Source organism: Triticum aestivum, chromosome 1B (genome assembly GCF_018294505.1).
Source record: "Triticum aestivum cultivar Chinese Spring chromosome 1B, IWGSC CS RefSeq v2.1, whole genome shotgun sequence".
NCBI classification, from domain to species: Eukaryota; Viridiplantae; Streptophyta; class Magnoliopsida; order Poales; family Poaceae; genus Triticum; species Triticum aestivum.
This window is the reverse complement of record NC_057795.1, coordinates 438,294,629-438,315,049: the sequence shown is the minus strand read 5'-3', so window position 1 is coordinate 438,315,049 and position 20,421 is coordinate 438,294,629. Positions and strand designations below refer to the sequence as shown.

Genomic DNA, 20,421 nt, shown 5'->3' with positions numbered 1-20,421 from the left:
ATAAATATATGTAAACACCTTTTGTATTATTGTGCGCAATAAATATATAAAGAACAATTATTTGTATGCATCTGTTCTGATTGTGTAAATACAGGTGATTTTTCTGCCCGGTCCATCATAAAGCTTTGTCAATCGAAAGCCATCTATTTTCAAAGCATCATGAGAAGCCATCAATTTTGATCTATGATTAACAAAAGTAAACATATAAAAAATATTAAAATAAAAAATGATATACAATATATATTCAATGGCCAGAAGCTAAATTCGAGTAGGTGACCGTTTTTAGTCGGAGTGAGTGGCATTGTCCTTTTTAGTAGAGTGAGTCGCGTTCCAATTTGAATAAACTATAAGCTCACTTGTATATCACTTGTTTATAATTATCTTCATAAATGACTTGTTTAAGGTATCTAATTTTTTCACTATAAAAAGTATGTGACATTTGTTTCATAGCAAACAAATGCTCCCCCCCCCCCCACATACACACAAAAGAAAATGCCGCTCCTTTTCTTTTTATTTAAAAAAGTTAATTCACTCTCTCATTCTCTCGCTACATGGCACAACACGCACACTCACATCTCATTCCCCGGACCTGCTCTCCTCGTTGATGTCGTTGCCATCTCTCCCCGCCACGGTGTTCAGCCCACACCTTCCTCTCAGCGTTGTCACCCTTCCCGACCATGGCGTCACCCTCCCCTCCTCACCCCTCTACGACGTCCAATGCCGATTCCCAGTAAAAGGAATGCACACAATCATAGCCGAGGGCGACCACCATGGCGTTTTTGTTGTCTGATATGCAAAATGGTATATATCGTGCTATCCTTTCACATATACTTTTCTATAATAACTATTATCGATTTCAACATCAATAGAAATAGCAAAATCTGTGCTGCTGCTTATGTTTCATTATTATATCACAAGATTGGATGCTTGCATTTCCATCTCGAAGATAGCTAATAGCTTATTTAGAAGGATGCTTGCATTTCCAGCCTCAAGATAGCTAACATGTTGTTTAGAAGGATGTTTACATTTCATGCTCACCGATGGACAAAACAATAAATTTGTTATTTGGATGTTGAGTTACTTTCCTATTCAGAATGCTCTGTTTATGTGTCTGTATGTTCACTTCCCGGCATCATATGCAAACTTGCTGACAAGTGACAAATATTTAAATAGATTAAAAAAGGTGGATGAACAACCAGTAAATTTGAATTCTCTAGTTGAATGACCGTGCATTGCCATGGAATGGAAAAAACATAGCGATCGAATAATTGACTCAATGCAGAAATGTGTTGGACAAGATGGCATGTGGTCTCCATCCGTACTGTAATAAAATAGATTCTCTCTCCGTTTCTTGTCATTTCTTTGGTACCACTCCGCTCCACAACTCTGGGAGCGGAGTCGGCGGAGCTGCAGTGTAAAACGAAGGAGTTGCAGTTTCCCCGCTCTGCAGATTCCGGGAGCGGGTGATTACCGAACAGGGCCTTAATGTTGTGAAATTTCTAACGACCAAACAATCATGTACAGGTCCGAGAAAAGATACATGAAATGATAAGACATGAACCAAGTATAGTGCGAAAGGTGAACATAAAACTCAAAGATACGCATGAAATATATCATAAGTACAAGTATCAAGACATAACAACATTTTTCCATGCATTTATGGAAATCCTTAATACACATAGCATGATCGTAATATATGTTGTCACTTGGATCTTTTCCATCGATCTTTTTAAACATTCGCGTGCCACGTTGCATTAATCCACGTTGTGTCACCATATTTTCACACACAGTATCCTCTTAAGTATTATCTTTTAGATAAACTATAATAACATGGTTACTCCCTTAACTTGTTAACACTTTTCTATATAATGGAACCGTGCAGCAAATAGATTAGTACACCAAAAGGTTATTTTAGTTTTATCTTTGCTGTTTTTCATGTACCAAAATTTTAGAGTTGGATTAAGCCATAGACAAATCTTCTATTTTCTACAGTTTTGACTCCAAGGCAATTAGCAACAATTAAACTTAAAATATTAAATTATTATTAACTTTCTTATTTGATTCAACTACCATGTTTTTCTTACTTGAGCAAACTCAATAAGGGCAAGCATGTGGAGTGTACATGATCACCGAGAGAGACTCAGTCGAGCAACATAAATGAAAAGGGAAAAGTACCAGCGTTTCGTGGAAATGAATTCAGTTAGTCATACAAGAATACATTTAGAAGATAAAAAATCATTTGGACACACCTCGTACAAATTCTCTCAAAGAAATTCTTTATGGCAACCTAGATGTTCAGAAAAACAAAGTAAGAGAGCAGACATATGCACCATAATCACCATCTTGGAACTTGTGGTGTGAAACCATCAAGGTACAAAAAAGATATATGAATATATTGTTTCCTTATTTATTCAATTTTATTTGAGATCATAGTTGAAATGTTTATAAAGTACATATTCTTGGGTAGCATTTCTTTCTCATCTTGTCCGCATAATAAACAGATCAAGGCTTAATATTATTACTTAGCTCAGAGATCGATCAACAAGTAGTATGATCTAATTTACAATAGAACTATGTGCATTTACTTACTGGAGGAAGAAACCAAGGTCGAAAGGCAAAATGGCAGTCTTCATATCATGCGTCAAGCATAACTTCATTGCCTTATAAACAAATTAGAACTAACAAGCAATAGTACTAACAACAGTGACGAGCCTATTGCTCTTGCACAAATTTTTATCCCAAAAAGGATCCTAAACTCCCCAGATACACTATCTGAGGCTCATTCCCTTTGCTTGAGGCACTGTCATAGGAACGACTTCAGAGTAGGTCAATTGAAACTTAGAAGAAACGTAGATAGACATGTTAACTAATAGACTGACATTTGTCACTTGTGATTGAAATTAATTAGTTCACAGAATAGTATTCAACTATGAAAAAGGAATCTGGAAAATAAACATAAAGTTGTTTTGTCAAAGTGCGATGGACATTCTTGCATGGCAGAAGAGCAATCATGAAAATAAGCGCAAATATGTGCAGGGTTATTTCGATGCACTCACTTGCTAGAGCGGGCGCGCCATGTAGCTGCCACAATATTGAATTTGCTAATTTTTCTCAAAATAGAACTTTGTGAATAGTATGACATTATAGAATTAACAGTAGCTCAGCAGCATTATTGACGCATGTACGTCTATTAGACCAATAATGCTTCACAAAGAAATTTTTTACAACCATTTCACTTGTGGTCATTTTACCAGGATAATAGTAATACTAAAACATACAAATACAAGTTTTATCTACAAAAATAATTAACTAAATGGTTCAAACAAGCACGGTTATTCCCAATTACATTAATCTCATGGAAAATGGTACAAGAAAAACTTTAGAAAATTAGATACGGCAAAGGAACTTTCAATGGAGTTATAGGGAAAATAAGCTATTTCAATTAGTGCACCGTATGACCTTGGTACAAGAATATTTATTTAGTTTCTACATCATTGAATCAACTGTAGGCATACTGGCTCCATCCTTTTAATTGCTTTTAATTCACAGTAAAGCTTGCAATACTGAGGGGAAAAAAGTAAGCTGCCACACCCTAATTTATTAGTAGGACCTCAATACGGCGTTTAGAAGCTTGCATACTGCGATAAAAAAAAGTCGGCGAGCATGTTGTAGGTACAAGAAGCAAGCAAACAGCTTAGCTTAATTAATTAGTAGGACCTTGATCGCTTAGACTAATTCAATTGCAGCTGGTGGAAGGTACAAGACCAATTACCTGCATGCTGCAGCTCCGTGGTTGTAGAGACACATTTACAGCTTTCTCTCCTGAACATAATTCACATATTCGCAGCTACCGGCATTGTCCTCATTTACAGATTTCTATCTTGAACATCATAGACATTTAACTATCTTCTCGAGGTACGTCCGAATTAACGGGACTGGCAGAAGGCAAGAACATACTGTTAGTGCTCCGTTTGGTTGAGTAGCGCCCGCCGATTAGAGGATAAAAATGACCATTCCCCGACCAACAAACAATCTCTAGCGACAGCGGTGAGAGATGGTGGCTTGGCCAGTTCAAGAACCATTTGGCCATTCCTTCGTAGGCCTTGTTGGTCCGGCATCAACAATAGTTCATCATTGTTGCTGAGAGCTCGGCCTCCAACGCTTCCTCTAGCCACCTCCGCACCCTCTCGACCTTGAGGAGTATATGAGAGCCTTTTCCCACATTAATATATTTGAATCTGCGCCCAGATGAGAATGCAATTTTCATCAGATAATCTGCAACAACAATATAATTTCAGAAAATAAACATCGTACTGGCGATATTAAATTAAGAAATAAACTATACAATATCTACCTTATGCTTGGAAAGAGCATTTCCAATCATCTTTATTGGTCGTACATGCTGGAATTTAGTCTATATTGGGGCAGCCCAATAATTATTTCAGAAATTCCTAATAAATCCTAGAGGCTCACTTAACCCATTTGTGCAAGGCAAGGGATACTACTAAAGTTTAGTCTCACATTGCTAGTTTAGAGGGAGTTGGACCTCTTTATAAGGGAGGCTCCTTCCCCACTTGTATGAGCATGAGAATAAGAGGGATATCCACGCGCGCTCCTCCTCCGCCGCCCGCCGCGCCGCGCCGCGCCGCGGGAATGAGCCGAGCCAATGTCTAATTTTTGTCACGCACTATAGGTATACGAAAGTTCACCTGGGAGCTGAAAAGTTTTGCGGTAGTGGATAATGAATACGAATGGCGCACCTCTCCGCGTGCTGCCTGTTCACTTCGTCTCCCTACGTTGCTTCACCTCCCGGCGCAACCTGTTCGCATCCCTCTGTTGTGCCTATATAAGAGAGGTCGCTCCTCTCCCGAGGGACACATAAGAAGGTCCTCTTCCTCTTGCCACACAGTTCCAACCTCTGCGCTGCTGATGTCTTCCTCATCCCGGCTTGCGGCGTGCACCGCACGTCGGGACAGTAGGCCTCCGAGACCGCACCTTTTGAGTCATGTACGGAAGAAGGGTGATAAGGTTTTTGGGAAGCGCTCAGCGTGACTACTGGCTGCTTCATCACGGACGATCCGACTACACGCTGCTTCATCACGGACGATCCGGTCGCCGACGACTTCTTCCCCGACATCCACGACCTCCTCGACAACATGGCAGGCGAGGACACCGACCCCAAGTCCAGCGCTTCTGCTGCTGCTGTGCCGTACGTGTTCTTCTCCTTTCTGTTAGAAGTTCTCCTACAGTTCTTGGCTCTAGTTTCTGCCCTACGTATGTTAGGTTCTGTTTCGTATAAGCAACTTCATCTAGTGTCTGTTCTAGATGTGTTTACCTCAAGTTCATATATGCAGATGATGTTTACCTTCTCTCTGGCAGATTGCATGACTTGCTTTATATTTGCTATTTTAGTCATGCTTTATCTAGTATTTTTGTTAATAAAATCATTCGGTAAATTGCTCATATTTCCAACAATCCAAAAACCTTATTATAGGCAATTTACCCCAAGTGGTTTTGCTGCTTCCATGAGACCTCCTATGTTTGAGGGTATCCACTATAAGAGGTGGCGCGTGAGAGCAGTCTTATGGTTTCAAACCATGAGTTGCTAGGACGCCACTCTTGGCAAACCTGAAGGAGAGCAAGATGCCCAACAGGCACAAGCTTTTCAGAAAATGGATACCTTGTTTAAGGCTGCTCTCTTGAGTATTCTTGGTGAGAACATAGTTGATGCTTATGCGTCAATTGATAATGGAAAAGATATGTGGGACGCACTCGAGGCCAAGTTTGGGGTCTCGGATGCCGGCACTGAGCTGTACGTCATGGAGCAATTCTATGATTACAGGATGACTGAAGAGCGCTCCGTGGTTGAGCAGGCTCATGAGATACAGTCATTTTCTAGAGAACTTGAGCACTTCAATTGCATGCTACCGGACAAGTTTGTTGCCGGGGGTATCATCACTAAGCTTCCTCCTTCATGGAGGATCTTTGCTACCTTACTGAAGCATAAGAGACAGGAGTTTTCCGTTCCGGATCTTATTGGTACTCTTGATGTGGAAGAAAAGGCGAGAGCAAAGGACACACGTGCTCGAGGTATTGAGGGAGGATCTAGTGCCAATGTGGTACAGAAGAAGAACTTCCAGCCCCACAAGTTCAAGAACAAGGGCAAGTTTGATGGTAAAGCAAAGTTTGATGGGAAGAACAAGGCTGTGCAACACACAAACTTCAAGAAGAAGAATGGCAAGAAGAAAGGTGCTTGTCATGTGTGTGGAGATCCTGATCATTGGGCTCCTAGTTGCCCTAATCGCTATGACAAGCGTCATCCTGGGAAAGGCGGCAAGACTGCTAATGTTGTCATTGAAGACACTGACATGAAGGATGCTGGGTATGGTATATTCCCCACTATTCTTTCAGTATGTCATTCTCCTGATTGGTTGATTGACACGGGTGCTAATGTGCATGTATGCGGTGATATTTCCATGTTTTCGTCTTATCAGACCGCAGGGACTTCAACCGTGCTGATGGGCAACGGTTCAAGTGCTTCTGTTCGTGGTGTTGGCATAGTCGATCTGAAGTTTACTTCGGGGAAGATTGTGCGACTGAAGAACGTGCATTATGTCCCATTCGTCAATAAAAATCTTGTTAGCGGATCTCTTCTGTGTAGAGATGGCTACAAGCTTGTCTTTGAGTCGAATAAATTTGTAATCTCCAAGTATGGAACCTTTGTTGGTAAAGGCTATGAGTCAGGAGGCTTATTTCGTTTATCCTTATCAGACGTTTGCAATAAAGTTGTTAATCATATTTGCAACAATAGTGAATCAAATGTGTGGCATTCACGTCTTTGTCATGTTAACTTTGGTTGCATGTCGCGACTAGCGAAGTTGAACTTAATCCCTAGTTTTACCACTGTCAAGGGATCTAAGTGTCAAGTGTGTGTGCAAGCTAAGCAACCTCATAAGTCTCACGTGACTGCGGAGACGAGAAATCTTGCACCACTAGAACTAATACATTCAGATCTATGTGAAATGAATGGTGTTTTGACAACAGGTGGAAAGAAATATTTCATGACGTTAATTGACGACTCCACTAGATACTACCGTGTGTATCTTCTGAAATCTAAGGATGAGGCTTTGAACTTTTTCAAGATCTATAAAGCTGAAGTGGAAAACCAACTTGATCGGAAAATCAAGAGGCTTAGGTCCGACCGTGGTGGAGAGTATTTTTCCAATGAATTTGATGCTTTTTGTGCGGAACATGGTATAATCCATGAGAGAACGCCTCCCTACTCACCTCAGTCAAATGGGGTGGCCGAAAGAAAGAACCGTACTCTAACTGATTTGGTTAAGGCCATGTTAGACACATCGGGTCTCTCCAAGGCATGGTGGGGGGAGGCGATATTGACTGCTTGTCATGTCCTAAACCGAGTTTCCACAAAGAACAAAGAGATAACTCCATTTGAGGAATGGGAGAAGAAAAGGTTAAAACTCTCTTATCTGCGAACATGGGGTTGTTTGGCGAAAGTCAATGTTCCAATTCCAAAGAAGCGGAAACTTGGACCAAAGACTGTGGATTGTGTTTTCCTGGGATATGCTTTTCATAGCATTGGCTATAGATTCTTGGTTGTAAAATCTGAGGTACCTGACATGCATGTCGGTACGATCATGGAGTCAAATGATGCGACTTTCTTTGAAGATATCCTTCCCATGAAGGATATGGCTACCTCATCTAATCAGGAGATGCCTAGTTCATCGAATCAGGAACCAGTTACAATTACCGAACCTGCCATTTCGATGGAACACTTTGAAAGTCCTATGGAGGAGAACAATGAAATTCCTATTAGGAGCAAGAGACAGAGGACTGCAAAGTCCTTTGGTGATGATTTTCTTGTGTATCTCATAGATGACACTCCCAGTTCTATTTCGGAGGCCTGTGCATCGGAAGATGCAGACTACTGGAAGGAAGCGGTTCGTAGCGAGATGGATTCCATCTTGGCGAATCAAACTTGGGAGATAACTGATCGTCCTTATGGGTGCAAACCTATAGGATGCAAATGGGTATTCAAGAAGAAGCTTAGGCCTGATGGTACTATTGAAAAGTACAAGGTTTGGCTTGTGGCAAAGGGTTATACCCAAAAGGAAGGTGAAGACTTCTTTGATACTTACTCACGTGTGGCTCAACTGACCACTATTCGAGTTCTACTTTCACTAGCTGCCTCACATTGTCTTCTCGTTCATCAAATGGATGTTAAGACTGCTTTCCTAAATGGAGAGTTGGATGAGGAAATTTATATGGAACAACCAGATGGGTTTGTAGTAGATGGTCAGGAAGGGAAAGTGTGCAAGTTGCTGAAGTCCTTGTATGGACTCAAGCAAGCACCCAAACAGTGGCATGAGAAGTTTGAAAGAACTTTAACAGCTGCAGGCTTTGTTGTGAACGAAGCTGACAAATGTGTGTACTATCGCCATGGTGGGGGCGAGGGAGTTATGCTTTGCTTGTATGTTGATGACATACTAATTTTCGGAACAAATCTGAATGTTATTAAGGAGGTCAAGGATTTCCTATCTCGATGTTTTGAGGTGAAGGATTTAGGAGTGGCTGATGTCATTCTGAACATCAAGTTGTTGAGAGATGATGATGGTGGGATTGCATTGCTTCAATCTCACTATGTGGAAAAGATCTTGAGTCGCTTTGGCTATAGTGACTGCAAGCCCTCTCCAACACCATATGATGCTAGCGTGCTGCTTCGAAAGAATCAAAGAATTGCTAGAGATAAATTGAATATTCTCAGATTATTGGCTCGCTTATGTACTTAGCCAGTGCTACAAGACCTGACATCTCTTTTGCTGTTAGCAAACTGAGTCGGTTTGTTTCAAAACCAGGAGATGTGCATTGGAAAGCTCTAGAGAGAGTTTTGCGTTATTTGAAAGGCACTGCGAATTATGGAATTCACTACACTGGGCATCCAAAGGTGCTTGAAGGGTATAGTGACTCAAACTGGATCTCAGATGCTGATGAGAGAAAAGCCACGAGCGGTTATGTATTCACTCATGGAGGTGGCGCTGTTTCTTGGAAGTCTTGCAAGCAGACCATCTTAACGAGGTCAACAATGGAAGCAGAACTCACAGCACTAGATACAGCTACGGTTGAAGCAGATTGGCTTCGCCGGCTCTTGAATGACTTGCCGGTTGTTGAGAAACCTGTACCGGGTGTCCTTATGAACTGCGACAATCAAACTGTGATCACGAAAGTGAGCAGCTCAAAGGATAACATGAAGTCATCAAGACACGTTCAAAGAAGGTTAAAGTCTGTCAGAAAAATGAAAAACTCCGGAGTTATTGCATTGGATTATATCCAAACGTCTAAAAGTCTGGCAGATCCTTTTACTAAGGGTCTATCACGTAATGTGATAGATAATGCATCGAGGGAGATGGGTATGAGACCCACAATATGAGTTGTTCACAGTGGTAACCTATTCTTTGTGATCGGAGATCCCGTGAATTAGATGTGGAAGACGAGCTGTTGGTCAACTGAGAGGAGAGTATCCTTTCTGTTAAAATACCACTCCATGAAGATGCAATACTCTCCTAATCTGCATGGCAGGTTGATGTATATCTTAATGTGTTTTAAGTGGCTTATTTAAGCAGAGATGTTATCCTGCAGAACATCTTTTGAAGAACACACCTATATGAGTCTGATTGACAAAAGTCGCAATCTATGAGAGTAGGGTTCTCTCTAGTAAACTCATGAAAGGTCACGGAGTATGACGCATAAGCTCCACCCGCGGGGAAGACCCACGTTAGCCACGTATCGGTCAAGGCTTTATGTGAAGCTAGATTCGCAGAAAACTTGCAGTTCAAGACCCAGTCCACTGTTTAAGTTGCTTACTAGTGTAGCATAGAGTTCTAGGTGGAAGTTCAACTTAACAGTCTCCACTACAGTACCGGTATATAAAACAGTGTTTTGGAACCAAAGGCAAATTTTTGTGTGCCTATGGGATCTGGTGTGGGATTGCTGGAATTTAGTCTATATTGGGGCAGCCCAATAACTATTTCAGAAATTCCTAATAAATCCTAGAGGCCCACTTAGCCCATTTGTGCAAGGCAATGGATACTACTAAAGTTTAGTCCCACATTGCTAGTTTAGAGGGAGTTGGACCTCTTTATAAGGGAGGCTCCTTCCCCACTTGTATGAGCATGAGAACAAGAGGGACATCCACGCGCGCTCCTCCTCCGCCGCCCGCCTCCCACGCCACGCCTCGTCACGACGCGCCGCGGGTTGCGGGAATGAGCCGAGCTGATGTCTATTTTTTGCCACGCACTACGGGTATACGAAAGGTCACCTGGGAGCTGAAAAGTTTTGCGGTAGTGGATAATGAATACGAACGGTGCACCTCTTCGTGTGCTGCCTGTTCACTTCGTCTCCCTCCGTTGCTTCACTTCCCAGCGCAGCCTGTTCGCGTCCCTCTGCTGTGCCTATATAAGAGAGGTCGCTCCTCTCCCGAGAGACACATCAGAAGGTCCTCTTCGTCTCGCCACACAGTTCCAACCTCTGCGCTACTACTGTCTTCCTCATCCCGGCTTGCGGCGTGCACCGCACGTCGGGACAGTAGGCCTCCAAGACCGTACCTTTTGAGTCATGTACGGGAGAAGGGTGATAAGGTTTTTGGGGAGCGCTCAGCGCGACTACTGGCTGCTTCATCACAGACGATTCGACTACTGGCTGCTTCATCACGGACGATCCGGTCGCCGACGACTACTTCCCCAACGACGACTTCTTCCCCGACGTCCACGACCTCCTCGACGACATGGCAGGCGAGGACACCGACCCCAAGTCCAGCGCTTCTGCTGCTGTCGTGCCATACGTGTTCTTCTCCTTTCTGTTAGAAGTTCTCCTACAGTTCTTGGCTCTAGTTTCTGCCCTACGTATGTTAGGTTCTGTTTCGTATAAGCAACTTCATCTAGTGTCTGTTCTAGATGTGTTTACCTCAAGTTCATATATGCAGACGATGTTTACCTTCTCTCTGTCAGATTGCATGGCTTGCTTTATATTTGCTAATTTAGTCATGCTTTATCTAGTATTTTTGTTAATAAAATCATTCGGTAAATTGCTCATATTTTCAACAGTACAGCTCTAGTAACGAAGAATCAAACTTTCCTATCTAGATCTGTAGAAGTGATCCAAGCATACCTTTCAAGAAAGCATAGATAAATGTTAAAAACCCTGTAACTTTTGCATATGGAAAGAGGATGTGATCTATATATGATAGCCCTAAGCAGAACAGGTCGGTGATAAAACATATATATCAAGTTAATCTTACACATGGCTATTAGTCTGGTACTGACTTATGGGGTGAAAAGGTGCAATTCTAAGAAAGCATGGTAGCCCGAATACCATGCACAATAAACAAAAAATCCCTACAAAATGTGCTCTAACAGCAACTGGGCAACATTCTAACTGACCTATACTCATGGTAGCCTTGTACCAACTCCTAACGCTCGCATTTCTCTAAAAGATTGAAACCGACTCACTCTCCTAGTTAACTTCACTCGAATTTGTTACCACTTACCACTGTTGAATGCTAAGTCTGCATACTTCCTATATTAATCAGTGCACCATTGCTCAAATCACACAGTATTCGCACCAAAATTGCTGATGCACAGTACATGGAGGTGGTCACTAAACACCTAATTCTAGCCCTTATACTGATATGTTATGCATAATTTAAAGAAAAAAATACTAAAATGGCTGCAGAGAACTGAATATTGTTCAACATCATCAGCAATAGATTGTTTGTGGGTAGGTAGGTGCAAGCGTGGGCGGACGACCTTCTGGCCTTTCATTGCAACTTCAAACTTCATTCAGGTACGATCCGAGCGGCATTCCTTGGCTCTCAATCAACTCCATTATCCTCTCCCTCTCCTTGCGGGCCAAATCCTCCACCAATGCCGCACCAGTGCTCACCACAGCGTAAACCACGCCCTGTAAACACATATCAAACTCAATTGTATTCTCTAAAAAACCGAAAGTTTGGATATATAAGCCAAAAAAAACACTCCTCATTGACATCAGCGTAGGCCACCGTCATGAAAGTGCGGCAGCCGCGCCGACAGCGAATAAGACGTCGTTCTTCTTGGATCATGTACGCGATTTTGCATTGGGAAACCTAGGCGTGACCATAGTGCTACAGAAAAGCCAACCAGCCTGATTGATACTTCAGTATAACATAAGTGGTTGAATTAGCAAGGTCTAGTAAGCACACACGTACACGGCTTCACATCAAAGTGGTTGACTTAGCATTGTGTATTAATCAATGTACACATCATGGGGAAGAAGAAGACACAAAAGGAGAAAAACGAGTGACAAACCTGGACAACCAATTCACAAGCCATCATTGGCCGGACCAAACCCCGTGCCCAGGAGCTACGGCCAATGACCACGCGTAAAGGTTCTCGAGGAGTTGTGTGGCGCGGAGGGTCATGTGTCTGCGGACGCGGCCACACCAGCGGATGGAGGGCGACCTAGCCTTTCTCATCTAAGAACGAACCCATAGGTAGGGGAGGGGAAGGACAAAACCCTAGCTAGGGTTTGTCTCTCACCTTGCTGCGCATCGGACGACGGTTCTGACGGCTGCTATTGGCTGATGGCTTGGCGATCACCGTCACGGCTGAGATGGACCACGCCGAGGAGTGGACTTGGATGACGGGGACACGATCTAGGAGGAGCATGTAGAGGAGGGCTGGGGGAGAGGAGGACAGATCGTGCCGTGTGTGTTCTCTTTTTGCCCTAGCGTTAATCCAGATCGTGCGTTGTGGACTGGTGGAGGAGGAGCGGCAGAGGCGGACTGGTTTTTCTGCTTTTTTGTGCGCGTATGTAAGACGGGAGGAAAAATATGTGAACGAAAGCTGGGTTTTCTTCAGGGAAATCGGTGGGGGAGCGGGGGTGGGTCGAGCAGATTGGTGGGAGGGAGATCAATCGATGGGTATGAGATGAAAAGAAATGACAACAATACTCGGTTATTTGTTTCCTAATTAATGTGATTGAGCAGACAACAATACTCAGTTATTTGTTTCCTAATTAATATGATTGAGTAATTAAAGGTAAGGTTAATTAATTTAGATTTGATCGTGATTGATTCTTTCACATAAAGACATTCCTCAATAACTTGTGCCAGAATGGAAAGTTCTGATTCGTTCAGATTTTTTATTTTTGTGTGTGAGGGTGACGCGAAACTAAACCGGTGAGGTGAGGAAGGGGACGAAAAAAAATAGCGAAAAATAAACCATGAAGACTATTCACCAACTGCTCCATTAGGAGTAGAGATCTCTCAAACGATTCTCCTACTCGTATAACCTTAGGCACCAAACTTTGTCATGGTTCATTAGCAGGACATGCTTGTTTCTTTGACACACTCAAAACAGTTAAAAACTCTGTTGATCAGATTCTTTGAATTTATCGTAACACGGATACTCAAAATAGAACTATGATCACCTTCTCACCAAAATAAGGAACAAAATGTAGTGCCCAATCAAGAGAATCCTTGTCGGTGGCAGCAAGGGCATACATATATTTAGTAGTTCAACAACAATAGTATCACACGTATACTTTTAAATCCCTTTTCACCCATCTCGATCTAATTTTTTTGCTTAAGACATCTTTCTTTTCAAGAGTACACCTAGGCATACCATATTTCTATAGAAGGAAGAAGCAGATTACAAGAAGACTACCCTTGTTACGAACTACAAGCGTAGCACAAACTCCACACCATAGCAGTCCGAAGACATGTCACCACACACATTACACCCACAACACAAGATGCCTACCCTAAACTGAAAGACAAAGTCGCGTTTCAAGTGACACCGGACAGACTCGAGGAGGCACCATCTCGGACGCATGAGCGACGGCGTACATAGATCCCTTGATGATCAACCTGGGGTAGCAATGAGCACCAAAGGATTGCACCACAGGACCTCTATGTCATGTCTCCGTACATGATGCTCCCAACAGAGGAACAACGTTGAGACCGCCGCCATCTGATAGCAAAATCAACAATTCAGATCTCACCTAACACAAACGGATGCCCTCTTCATGAGACCCTGAACCTTTCTTGCATTTGTGTTCAAATAAATGTGCCATCTGATAGTAGACCAATATTTTGTTTTTGCTCTATACATGACTTGCTCACCGCTCATAGTATAAAGCCAGCTCGGTTGTAAAGGGAACTGGACAAACCACTCAAAAAAGTTAGAGAACCTGAAAAACTTCTGGACTTAAGTATAACTACTGAAATGGAGCGTGCACCAGCCATCGAGATGCAACCGCTCGGGCGCTCGCTCGCAGAAAACGAATTCGACGAATATGAGGACGGAAAGGTCTGCTGGTCTGCAGTTGAGATGCAAAGAATCATGGTTTATATTCAGGAGACCAAACAGGGTAATAATTTCAGCTTGAGAACACAAACACGAGCAGCAATCTCGAAGGCACAAATTTGCCAATAACAGAACCGGATATAGATGGAAAGAACATCTTCACTCCCACTTAATCCAAGCAATTCACACCAAAAAATAATCTCCAACTTTCCTTTGGTTCCAGTCAATCACAACTTCAGAAAACAACCTTCAATAATCTGCATTCAAGAGGTCAATCTAATTAAAAATATTGTAAGTAACAAGCATTCAGGCTGGTGATATTGTTATAAACGTGTTGTCGAAGATTTGTAGAGACAAACTAAACGAGCTCTATCTTGTTTTCACTGTTTTTTCTTCTGAGGATAGAAAAATAGAATACCTCTGTTGGACCGCTCAAGTAGTAAAAGGGATCATTGCCCTTGCCTACACATGGGCCATGGCTCCAAATTCAAAAGTCACGATCATTTGCATTCAGAGACTATCTTCAGAAGGATCTTGTTCGTGTTAGTGCTTAAGTATTTTCTTCGGCAAAGGATTAATAAGTTTGTTGTGTGTCTTGGCCGATTTTCCTGAATTCAGGCGTGAGGAACGAAACATTAGACTCAGGAGTACAGAACCTTGTCTTGCATATATATTACACAACTACTATCTGACATCAGAAACTTACCTGCACTGGAATCTTGCGAAGGATGTTTTACATTCATTTGAAGAACGGCAAGTAGGGTGGCTACTATTAAGTGCATGCTACTGGATCATGCACACACGCTGGCAGAGTGCCTTGTTCTTGTTTTTGCTAGTGCAGCGTTGCTTTCTTCGACTACTCCGCCAATGGCCTGGTTCAGTGTGAGAAGAGGCACAACTGAAGCACCTACCAAAAAACAGGACCGAGACATAAATATAAGGAGATGGAAAAATAATGTCCAAAGAACAAACAATATAAGAGAACCATACCTTGGAAGGATCTTCATCGGGTTTATCGTTTCAGATGTAGACAGAATTCCTTTGAGCTGTGTACGCTTTCACCTTTTCGATTAAAATATGGTTTGGTTTACCCAGATATATGGACACCTTTGTATGCCCCAAGTCATATCTATGTTTTTTTAAGTATTTTGTTCTTGTGCATTGTCCTTGATTGTCTTTCTAATTATTTCTAATGTTAGCATTACTTGTCAAAAAAGTACATTCGGATTTCCCAGCTACATCCTATCTGACATGGCCCCTCTTCATCTGAATCTGAGAGTGTCCATCACCGTCAGAAAAATATGCAAAGAGAAAAATTAGTTAGTAAGGCGTACCATGCATTTTTCCACTATATCACACCCAAAACTAACAATACACATGCCATGTCAAGAGATTAAAATCTAAGAAGATCATGGCAGGGAATTCACACAGCTAACAGTCGCCCTGAATCAAACTCTAGGGAAAATTGCATTATGCAGACAGCAAGCCTCACGCATACAGTCATACAGACATAGACATAGTGACATGTCCCCAATCATGAACGGGGAAATAAGTACCATCAATGTTCCTTAAAATTCAACCACCAGCAAAAGAGAAAGACTACCATGTTCCTGAAGTTGCTCTGGAGCAATTAAAAATGAATGACATCCGAATCCATGGGCTCTGACAGAAGCACTTCGCGAGTTATAAAGAAGCGGTTCATGGCGAACTCACCCGAAAGGGGCCTGGAAGACCAGGCTTGCTCTCTTTGGGGTAGATGTGTTCAACGACCCCATGCATCATGGTGCTGGCTCGGGTGTTCCAGCATGGCCCTCGGTCCAGCGTGTCGTCGTCGGAGAAGACGCACACAGAGTCTGCCTCCTCACTGGATAGGGTCGGGGGTGGCGTCCCGAGAGAGAAGACACACACGGTGCCCGCCCCCTCGATCTACCTCTCCCAGCGCGGCCCATCTCGACGAGATGTGGCCGTGGCGGATCTGGCCGCCACCCCGCTGACTTGCTCAACTCGATCTGGGGCCTCCCCGCAAGGAAAGAAGGTGAGTGGAGGACGGCGTTGGCGGGGGAGAGGGTGGATCTCTTGGTGGGGAAGACGGCGGCGGCTCCTCTCAGACATCGGCGGCGGCGAAGGGCTCCGAGGGCTGGGTCGTCCTTGACGATTCGATGTAGAAAAAGATCGAGGTGTGAAATATTGCCCTTAAAAAACTAAGGTAATTTTGATTCATTAATGGGATTGAGCGATTTATGGTAAGATTAATTAGTGTAGATTTGATTTTAAAGATTGATCGTGATTTGATTCTAAATGCCCTTGCGTTGCAACGGGAGAAAACACCGGTTCTTAGGCTGGTCATAGTGGGGAGTAACTTATACTAGTGTCATGTATGTGACACTAGTCTAAATTACTATCTTCATAGTGCAAAGTAATATAGTTATAGTATCATAGAGTACTTCATTTATTAGCTTATAGACTCGTCTTGTCTTGAAAAGCGCTATGTTACAGTAACATACTGTGTTATCACTTCACATTAACTACGTGCCACATAAACAAATTTTTCTTGGAGTGCGCTATGTTATTAGCTAAGTTATTCCCACTATGACTAGCTTTATGAATCAAAACTGGCCAGGTCAAACATGGTCTAGCTGTGTGCTAATTCTCTCCAAATCTTCTACCGTGAACTTCCATGTCCACCGGAGTTGATGCTCACAGAACCACATCTATCTAACTCCATCGCTAGGGTTGCTACATTACGGGCAAACAGTTAGACATGTACTTGTTTTAAGTACAAAATTTAAGTAAAAGAAGCACACTCCGTAATACCACATTCTCTAAAAAAATTAATTAATTATGCATAAGAGCACAAGCTTGTTGCACAATAATGCAATCTTCAAAATAATAGCTGTTTCTTTTAGGGTTATACACACAAAAATAGTGAAGTGAAAAAATTTCACAAAGAATGCACATTGGTACTGTCGGATTTTTGGATAAAGAAATGCATATGATGCCACAACCGATACACACATAAGATGATTCTAGGCAGCTAATTGTCTATTTTTAATGAACTAAGTGGATCTGATGTACTATTTTCTAATTAAGTACTTTTAGGCAAATAAGTAAAGGAACTCTTTGGATGGATGAGAACATAATTGGAGAAGTAGATGATTGAAGTTGTATCTAGGCCATACGTACGTGTTTAGGCAGCCAACCAAAAGTTTGTACAGACTGCTACTCGTCGTCTTCGTGTAGGACTCCGGGGTGTAGGACAGTATCAACATGTCCTCGCCGTTGTGTCCGAGCAGCCTGGCCATGTCAATATGTATATAAACTGATGAGAATTGATTTAACAGGGCGAGGTGGGACTATTGAGAAAATAAAATGCAGGCATCAAACTACTTTTTGCCCCCGTTGTAAGTCGAGGCGTTGCTGCCGGCCTATAAGGCCCAGCAGTGTAGTGAGTTAAAATGTGTTTTTAAAAGAAATAGCAAGCAAACCACTACTCACAAAACTGAGCTAGCTCAGTTGGCAATGACACATACTCCACAGGCGTGAGGGTGCGACTTCGACTCCAGCTCATGGCAATCTTCTTACCTCGTCTCTGGTTGTAGTTGGGTCATGGTGTTGTTTTGGGCGTTTTAAATTCAAATTGAAGACGTAAACTCACGGGAAAAAGCGTATTTTAACACGACCTGGTTCCTCGAATTAGTACCATCTCACGTATATGTTTTAAATTCAAATTGAAGACGTAAACTCACGGGAAAAAGCGTATTGTGATGGTGAACCCGACAAAATTAATCCGTGGTTTATTATTAGAGAAAGATTTGCGTAGCATGGAAATTTCTGATCCATTCAGTTTTTTTTTGTGTGTGAGAGGTGACGCAAAAATAAATGAGGGGTTGGTGGGAGAGGAGATGAAAAAAAACAAGACGAAAGTGGTGGAACGAAAAAAACCGTGGAGGCTATTCTACCAACTGAGACATTAGGAGTCAAGACTAGGGCTCCTTCCTTTTTTGTCTTCCCTAGCCACATGGGCTTTCCAGGACTTGGTGCGCCTAGGCCAATAAGGCAAGGGCGCATCCCTGCAGCCCATTCTAGCCCTTGGGGCGTGGTGGGACAACTTGTGGACTTCCGGACCCCTACGGTATCCTCCGGAACCTTCTTGAAGCTTCCCGGTACAATACCGAAAAAACTGCACCTTTTTTCGAAACTCAAAATATGACTTCCCATATTAATCTTTACCTCTCTACCGCTCCGAGACTCCTCGTGACATCCAGGATCTCATCCGGGACTCCGAACAATATTTGATTACCACTCATCAAATATATCCCAATATTACTCTAGCATCAATGATCGTTAAGCGTGCAACCCTGCGGGTGATGCCCATATTGATTCCTACATACTCCATGAAGATCTTTTATCGATTGAACCTTTATGACAACATACGTAATTCCCTTTGTCTGTTGGTATGTTACTTGCCCGAGATTCGGTCGTCGGTATCTTCATACCTAGTTCAATCTCGTTACCGGCAAGTCTCTTTACTCGTTTCATAATACATCATCTCGTAACTAACTCCTTAGTCACTTTGCTTGCAAGCTTCTTATGATGTGTATTACCGAGAGGGCCTAGAGATACCTCTCCGATACACAGAGTGACAAATCCCAATCTCGATTCATGCCAACTCAACAAACACCTTTGGAGATACCTGTAGAGCATCTTTATGATCACCTAGTTACGTTGTGACATTTGATAGCACACAAGGTATTCCTCCGGACTCCGGTATCCGGGAGTTGCATGGTCTCATGGTCGAAGGAATATGTATTTGACATTAAGAAAGCAGTAGCAATAAACTGAACGATCATATGCTAAGCTAACAGGTGGGTCTTGTCCATCACATCATTCTCTTAATGATGTGATCCCGTTATCAAGTGACAACACATGTTTATGGTTACGAAACCTTAACCATCTTTTGATCAACGAGTTAGTCTAGTAGAGGCTCACTAGGGACACGGTATTTGTTTATGTATCCACACATGTATTTAGGATGCGTTTGGTTGAAGGTGTTGTATGAATGGGTTGGGACCCTTTAATTTTTTTGCGATTGAACCATTCGATTCATGTGTTTAGCTGAATATAAGTGGTGAGCTAATTATTTAGGACGGGACCACCAGTCATGCTCACATAGTCATGCATGCAAAGGGTGGCCATTTGATTCGACCGATTTGGTTGGGTGGAACGGTTCAGCATCTTCATGGCATATTCTCTTTTTTTGGCTCGAACCATTCATGTGCTTTATAACCAAACATGTCTATTTTCTGAACGATCCCAACCCATTCATGACCGCCCTTGCAACCAAACGCACCCTTAAGTTTCCGGTCAATACAATTCTAGCATGAATGATAAACCTTTATCATGAATAAAGAAATATAATAATAACAACTTTATTATTGCCTCTAGGGCATATTTCCATCACTAGATATATCCTTTGCATGTTCAGCCACAAACAGACTAAGACCCTCTCCACCAAATCCAACCAAAGTAGCCACTGGTTTTTTTTGGTGAAGCTAAGCAAAGAAGTCAGTTATATGAGTATCTTTTGTACATACCACACATTTGACCTTTGCATCACAACCCTGGGAATTGTGTCCTTTCACTCCACATTCATGACATATCACTTTGTCCACCGTAGAGTTCTTACTGTCAAAAACCACTACAGATCCGTGATTTCCTGTCAGCACTGCCCCTGCAGAATTTTCCTTGGAAGTTTGGGCTTCACTGCCTCCTCCCCCACCACTGACTATTGTAGCGCTAGTCTTCTATTGATATTTTCTAATAACATGGGGTAAATTGGTGTTTTGCAACGGCGGCCTGAGTCAGTACTGATACATGTCGCGATTCCCCCATCCCAATTCCACTCTCCATATCCATTATCTCTACGGGAGTAATTCTATTGCTAATTGATACGTCTCCAACGTATCTATAGTTTTTTATTGTTCTATGCTATTATATTATCTATTTTGGATGTTTTATATGAGTGCGGCTAATCTGCACCCGGGTTCATCTGCACCCA

At 42.4% G+C, this 20,421-nt stretch overlaps 1 long non-coding RNA gene across 2 annotated transcripts; it reads right to left on the bottom strand.

The window, feature by feature from the left end:
* Positions 1–14,382: 14,382 nt before the first annotated feature.
* LOC123129546 (uncharacterized) lies at positions 14,383–16,542 on the bottom strand. 2 transcript variants are annotated; one of them, XR_006463677.1, is made up of 5 exons: positions 16,077–16,542; positions 15,354–15,635; positions 15,070–15,270; positions 14,782–14,971; positions 14,383–14,620 (listed from the first exon to the last, which is right to left on the bottom strand). It is a non-coding gene; the product is annotated as an uncharacterized lncRNA (long non-coding RNA). The 2 variants fall into 2 exon arrangements; XR_006463676.1 differs by having other exon boundaries at positions 15,354–16,541.
* Between the last annotated feature and the right edge of the window lie 3,879 nt (positions 16,543–20,421).